Raw genomic sequence first — 6,658 nt, 5'->3', positions numbered from 1 at the left:
CTTTCACTTTCTGCTAATTGATCTGATATGTGGGTTGAGGCGTTCATTCAGAGCTGTAACCAGCACTCAGTCAGGTTAGGGCTCTCTTGGGTCTTCCTGTATGTTTAGTTTTCCTGTCGTCCAGAGATGTGCAGAAAGTGTTTATCAGCTCTTCTATGGCTCTAATACAAAATCTCCCTGTTAAATTTCTGACTAATCCATTGCTTGTCTTGAACTAAGAAGACAATCTTGGTCTGGCAAAGATACAAGTCATATCCATTTGTTCCCAACCAAAACTGCTACTTTTAATTGGCAAAAGCACAAGTTTTCTGCACTACTCCCTACCCTCAAAGTATCAAATCTGCTCATGTGGCAATAGAATTGAAAGTTTTTAGGGCCAGTCTAAAAAGCTCAGTTCTCACCAACATAAATTGGGGGAATAGAGAGAAATGACAGAAACAGCCACAAGAAAAAGGGTCAAAAATGGTTGTTTTTTTGACCATTTTGTCCAGTTTTATTCTTTTCTGTCACAGAAGAATCACCAACCACTTCATGCTGTCATTACCAGAAGTCCTCTGAACATGTGCTTTAGGAAAAATGAGAACATTTTATAGGTCCTTAGGGTTATTTTAATATACCAGTTTCTCAAAACTAGCAGGTACTTTTTAACCTATATCTCTATTACCAGCAAAAAAGTACATTAAAATCACAAAAATGAATATTTTTAAAAGCCATAGTAATTATTCAACCATATAGTTCACAAGTTTATTTATGGACTGTTCCTCGGTGGTGATCAATAAAACATGACTGAAGTTAAAGGTTCAAGAACTAAGCTGAACAAAGACAAAACCATAGAGACAAAACTTGTCCTCAGTTAAACCCAGCTGTCCTTTCAGTGTAATTTTCCATTATGAGTAGAGCTTCCCCAGGCATCTATAGCTTACATGCTTTCTTTCTATATTAGTTCTTATTGCTACTATAACAAGTTACTACAAACTTGGTGGCTTAAAACAACACACAAATTCATTATCCTATAGTTCTGCAGGTCAGAAGTCTGAGAGATCTCACTAGTGTATAATCAAAGTGTCAGCAAGGCTGTGTTCCTTTTGGAGGTTCTAGGGAGAAACCCACTCCCTGCCCTTTTCAGTTTCTAGAGGCTACCCACATTACTTAGCTCATGGCCCTCCATCTTTAAAGCCAGCACCATTGGGCTGAATTCTTCTCACATCACATCACTCTAACACTGACTCTTGTCTGCCTCCCTCCTTCCACTTTAAAAACTCTTGTGATTACACAGGGTTCACCCAGAAAAACCAAGACTAACTGCTGTACCCTATTGTCGGTTGATTAGCAATCTTAATTCCATCTGCTCCCTTGATTCCTTCTTTTCACATAACCTATATTCATAGGTTCTAAGATTTAGGATGCAAACATCTCTGGGAGCTAGCAGGGTTCATTATCCTGCCTACCACGCCCTCCTATTAAAATCTCAGCTCAGAAGACAACTCATGAATTTATATTTTGGGCATAAATATCTGCTAAGGTTGGCCAGGTTCGGTGGCTCAGCTGTAATTCCAGCACTTTGGGAGGCTGAGGTAAGTGGACTGCCTGAGCTCACAGGTTTGAGACCAGCCCAGGCAACTTGGCAAGGCCTCGTTTCTACAATAAATTAAAAATTAGCCAGGCATGGGAGTGCATGCCTGTAGTTCCAGCTACTTGGAAGGCTGAGGCAGAAGGATGGCCTGAGCCCAGCAGGTCAATGCTGAGGTGGCCATGAACGTGTGTGCCACTGCACTCCAGCCTGGGCGATAGAGTGAGACTCCAACTCAAAAAAAAATTTGTGTGTGTGTGTGTGTGTGTATATATATATATATATATATATATATATATATATATATATATGCTAAGGTTAAAGTCTGTGTTATTTCCAGCGTTATTTATATTACTTAAAGAATAACAATCAGCTGGACATGGTGGCTCAAACCTGTAAACCCAGCACTGTGAGAGGCCAAGGTGAGAGGACTGCCTGAGCCCAGGAGTTTGAGACCAGCCTGAGCAACTTGGTGAGACCTTGTCTCTACAATAAATCAAAAGATTAGCTGGGCATGGTAGTGCACACCTGTAGTTCCAGCTACTTGGAAGGCTGAGGCAGAAGTACTGCCTGAGCCCAGCAGATCGAGGCTGTGGTAGCTGTGAGCAGGCCACTGCACTCCAGCCTGGGTGACAGAGTGAGACTCCAACTCAAAAAAAAAAAAAGAATAATAGTCAAGAGAACAAATGTCTAATGGTGGTTTCAGGAAACAGTCTTTAGAAAATATTTCAAGGAAAAAAAAGGAAGGTACTTAAAGGATGAGTATAGAAGGAGGCAGAGAGAAGCATCCAACAGATCACATTAAGATCAATTACTTGGCCTAGAACATAAAACTGGTCATGGCCACATTCTTTTTTTTTTTTTGAGTTGGAGTCTCACTCTGTCACCCAGGCTGCAGTGCAGTGGCATGCTCATGGCTACCACAGCTTAGACCTGCTAGGCTCAGGCAATCCTTCCACTTCAGCCTTCCAAATAGCTGGAACTACAGGGATGTGAGACCAAGCCCAGCTAATTTTTTGATTTATTATAGAGATGAGGTCCCGCTATGTTGCACTTTTGATTGGGCATGGTAGCTCACATAACCCCAGCATTCTGGAAGGCTGATGTGAGAGAGTTGCTTGAGTCCAGGAGTTTGAGACAGACTGGGCAACATAGTGAGACCCCTATCTCTATTTCAAAAGAAAAAGAAAAAATAAAGACCATTTTGATAAAACTCCCTTTAAAAAGTTAAATAGGTTTAGTGTACATCTAGAAAGTGCTAGATATAAAATGTAAACTAGAAAAATTCCAAAGTAGATATAGACCAATAGATAAACCTGAACTACCAAAATTAAGCATTTGACACAGAGACCAAAAACAATTTTCTAGAATTTGAGTTGAAAATGAAAGTTAATCATATACAAATTTTATCTCATCTGACAGGGGTCAATCTATACTAATTGTATACTTATGGTATAAATGAGTATACTGCATAATTTTCAATGTTTGCTGTCACTGTTTTAGTATTAATTTCAGTTCATTAAAAAATTATAGGTGAAAAGTTCTGTGTGTGGTAAAAAAAAAAAAAAAAAAAAAAAAAATGACAAGTGACTTGTGTCCTTGAAAATTTTGAGAAATTCAATTTTTAACAATTGTAACAAAATTTCCATGAGTAAAACAAAGTACGAAAACATAATGAAATCCTCTTAAGCTGCCCAGTTCACATTAGTTCTAAAATACCCACATACCAAAATCTTTCTCATCTTTTCCCATTCCCAACCCTCTCCTGCTATACTCCAGCCTTACCAAACTACCTACAGGTTTCAAAAGCTCATTTAGGCAACATCACTTCTACTAACACTCTCCTTCTGCCTGGAATATCTTTATACCTGACATATAAGTTGAGTTTATTCACCTGGCTTATTATCATGTGTCTTTCAGGATTCACATGAGTATCACCTTGTCTGGAAACATTTTCCTGACTTTATCTGTCTAAATTAAGTTTGAGTTTGAGTTCACATCAAACCCCATGCTCTGCATCAAACCCCATGCTCTGCTCTCTATGAGAGCATTTATCACATTGTGCTGTCATTGTTTGCTCCCTTATCTATCCTCCTACTAATCCCAAAGTTTACTGAGGCAGGACATATGTTTTATCCTTGGTATTCCAGTATCTGGTTCACAGTACATGTTTAAAAATAGTGTTTGTTGAAGACACTGGGGACAGGGGAGGAGGGCAGGGGAGGATAATAGATCTATATATAAAATATAAAACTTTAATAATAAAATACAGGAGAACTGGCGAAGTGATCAAAGTTAATATCATTAATGATTAAGTCACTATAGCATGTACCCCGATATCACGCAAAGGGCACTTCACTCCCACTCTATTCTTTCCCAAAACCCCTAACCCCAATATAATCATAAGCAAAACTTAAGACAAACTCAAATTATGGGAGATTCTACAAAATACCTGACCAGCACCTCAAAACTATCAAGGTGATGGAAAATAAGGAAAGACTAAGAAACTTTCAGAAACCACAGGTGAAGGAAACATGACAAGCAAATGGAACGTGGTATCCTAGACTGGGTCCGGGAATAAAGTGAAAAAACTAGTTAAATTAAGTTTAGCTGATAATAATGTACCAATGTTGATTTCTCAGTTTTGACACAATGTGCCATGGTAATAACAGCTATCAAAAGAGAGGAAACTAGGTGAGGGGTATACCAGAACAATCTGCACTATTTTCAACTTTTCTGTAAACCTAAAACAATTCAAAATAAAATAATTTATTTTTTAAAAACAGGTGTAAGATTTGTGGCCAAAGCAAAAAGTTCTTAGATATGGCACCAAAAGCATGATCCATAAAATAAAAAATTGATATACTGAACATAATCAAATTTTCAAACTTTTGTTCTAGAAAAGACATGGCTAAAAGAAATAAAAAGTCACAGTCTGAGAGGAAGCATTTGCAAATTATACATTCTAAAAAGGATTTACATCCAAAATATATGAAGAACTCTCAAAATCAAGAGTAAGAAAATAACCCAATTAAAAAGTATGCAAAAGTTCTGAAGAGATACTTTAACGGAGAGAAGATATAATGGGCAAATAGACACATTAAAGATGTTCAACAGTAAAATTTGATGAGCTGCAACCAGAATGGCTAAAATAAAAAATACTGACAATACCAAGTGCTGGTAAGGATGTAGAAACAGGAACTCTCACACACTGTTGGTGGGAATGGAAAATGATACAGCTACTCTAGAAATCAGTTTGGCAATTTCTTATAAAGTTAAACATACATTTACCATATGACTTAGCAATCCCACTCTAGGCATTTACCCAAGTGAAGTGAAAATGCATTTTCACACAAAAAATCTGTACACAAATATTTATAGTCTCTCTATTCATAAATGCCAAAAGCTTGAAGCAATCTGAATATCCCTCAACGAATGAATGAGTAAACTGTAGTATATTCTTCGAATAAAATACTCAGCAATAAAAAGAAAAAATATTGATACACAGAATTATTCAAAGGATCTCAAAGGCACCATATTGAGTAAAAGAAGCCAGGTTCCAATTGTTACATACAGTATAATTCTATTCATATGAGACTCTCAAGAGGACAGAACTACAGTGTCCAAGAACAGATCAGCAATTTCAAAGATTATAAGGATATGGGGAGAGTGTGCCTAGGAAGGGACAAGAAAGTTTTTTTCAGGGGGTTACAGAACTGTTCTATCTTGGCAGGGCATGGTGGTTCATATCTGTAATTCCAGCACTTTGGGATACTGATGGGAGGACTGCTTGAGCCCACAAATATGAGACCAGCCTGGGCAACATAGCAAGACTGCATCTTTTTAAAAAAACCAAAAAATTAGCAGGGCATGGTGTTGCGTACCTATAATCCCAACTACTTGGAAGGTTGAGGTGGGAGGACTGCCTTAGCCCAGGAGGTGGAGGCTGTGGTGAGCCATGATAGTGCCACTGCACTACGGCTTGAGTAATGTAGTGAGATCCTGACTCAAAACAAGAGGTGGGGGCATAGGGACCAAGATCTAGTGTTCTATAGCACAATAGGGCAATTATAGTTAGCAATAATTAATTTCTTGCATATTTCAAAATAACTAAAGGAGTAGAATAGGGTTTTTTTTTTTGAGCTAGAGTCTCACTCTGTCACCCAGGCTAGAGTGCAGTGGCACATTACTCATGGCCACTGCAGCCTCAGCCTTCCAAGTAGCTGGAACAACAGGTGCACACCACCACACCCAGCTGATTTTTATAATTTATTGTAGAGACCAAGGTCTCATCAAGTTGCCAGACTGGTCTCATCAAGTTGCCAGACTGGTCTGGAACCCCCGGGCTCAGGCAATCCCCTAGCCTCAGCCTCCCAAAGTGCTGGGATTACAGGCTGAGCCACAGCACTCAGTCGGAATGTTCATAACACAAGGAAATGGTAAATACTTGAGGCACTGGATACTTCAATTATCTTGATCATTACATATTTTATGCTTGTATTAAAATATCACATGTACCCCATATATGTGCAATTATTATATATCCAAAATAATAAAAATAAAAACAAAACAAAACAAAGAAGAACAACAACAAAGAAAAAATCTTCAACAATAAAAGTCTGCTTGCAAGGTTGGCTCTTGGCTGGCACCTGAGAATTTAGATCTGAAGAGGGTTCTCACCATTCCTACAACTGATTAAGAGTTATTCACAGTGCCTAAATTGTTTATACAAAAAATGTGGTGTATGCTTAACACCTGCTTTCCTTCTTGAAGTCTGAAATTTTGGTATGGAAGAGTGAGAGGATGCCTATATGACCAGCCCCCAATTAAAAATCTTGGGGACAGAGACCCTAACAAGCTTCATTGTTAGGACATGTTTCATATGTGTTATCAAAACCTGTTACTAGCCGGGCTCGGTGGCTCAGTCTGTAATCCCGTGCCTTTGGGAGGGTGAGGTGAGTGGATTGCCTGAGCCCGCAGGTTCGAGACCCGCCTGGGCAGTGAGACCTCATCTCTACAATAAATCAAAAAATCAGCCGGGCGTGGTAGCGCATGCCTGTAATTCCGGCTACTTGGAAGACTGAGGAA

General features: G+C 38.8%; 1 protein-coding gene across 1 annotated transcript in view; it reads right to left on the bottom strand.

Annotated features, from left to right (window-relative positions):
- Nucleotides 1-6,658, bottom strand: part of RAB3GAP1 (RAB3 GTPase activating protein catalytic subunit 1) — a gene marked incomplete at its 3' end in the record, with an annotated part of 76,359 nt that overhangs the window by 36,939 nt on the left and 32,762 nt on the right. The gene's annotated exons all lie outside the window — the stretch shown is intronic.

Source organism: Carlito syrichta, unplaced genomic scaffold (genome assembly GCF_000164805.1).
Source record: "Carlito syrichta isolate Samal-C Ts95f unplaced genomic scaffold, Tarsius_syrichta-2.0.1 Scaffold314847, whole genome shotgun sequence".
Lineage (NCBI taxonomy): Eukaryota > Metazoa > Chordata > Mammalia > Primates > Tarsiidae > Carlito > Carlito syrichta.
Note: the sequence above shows the minus strand (reverse complement) of the source record. Positions and strands in the feature narration are given on the sequence as shown.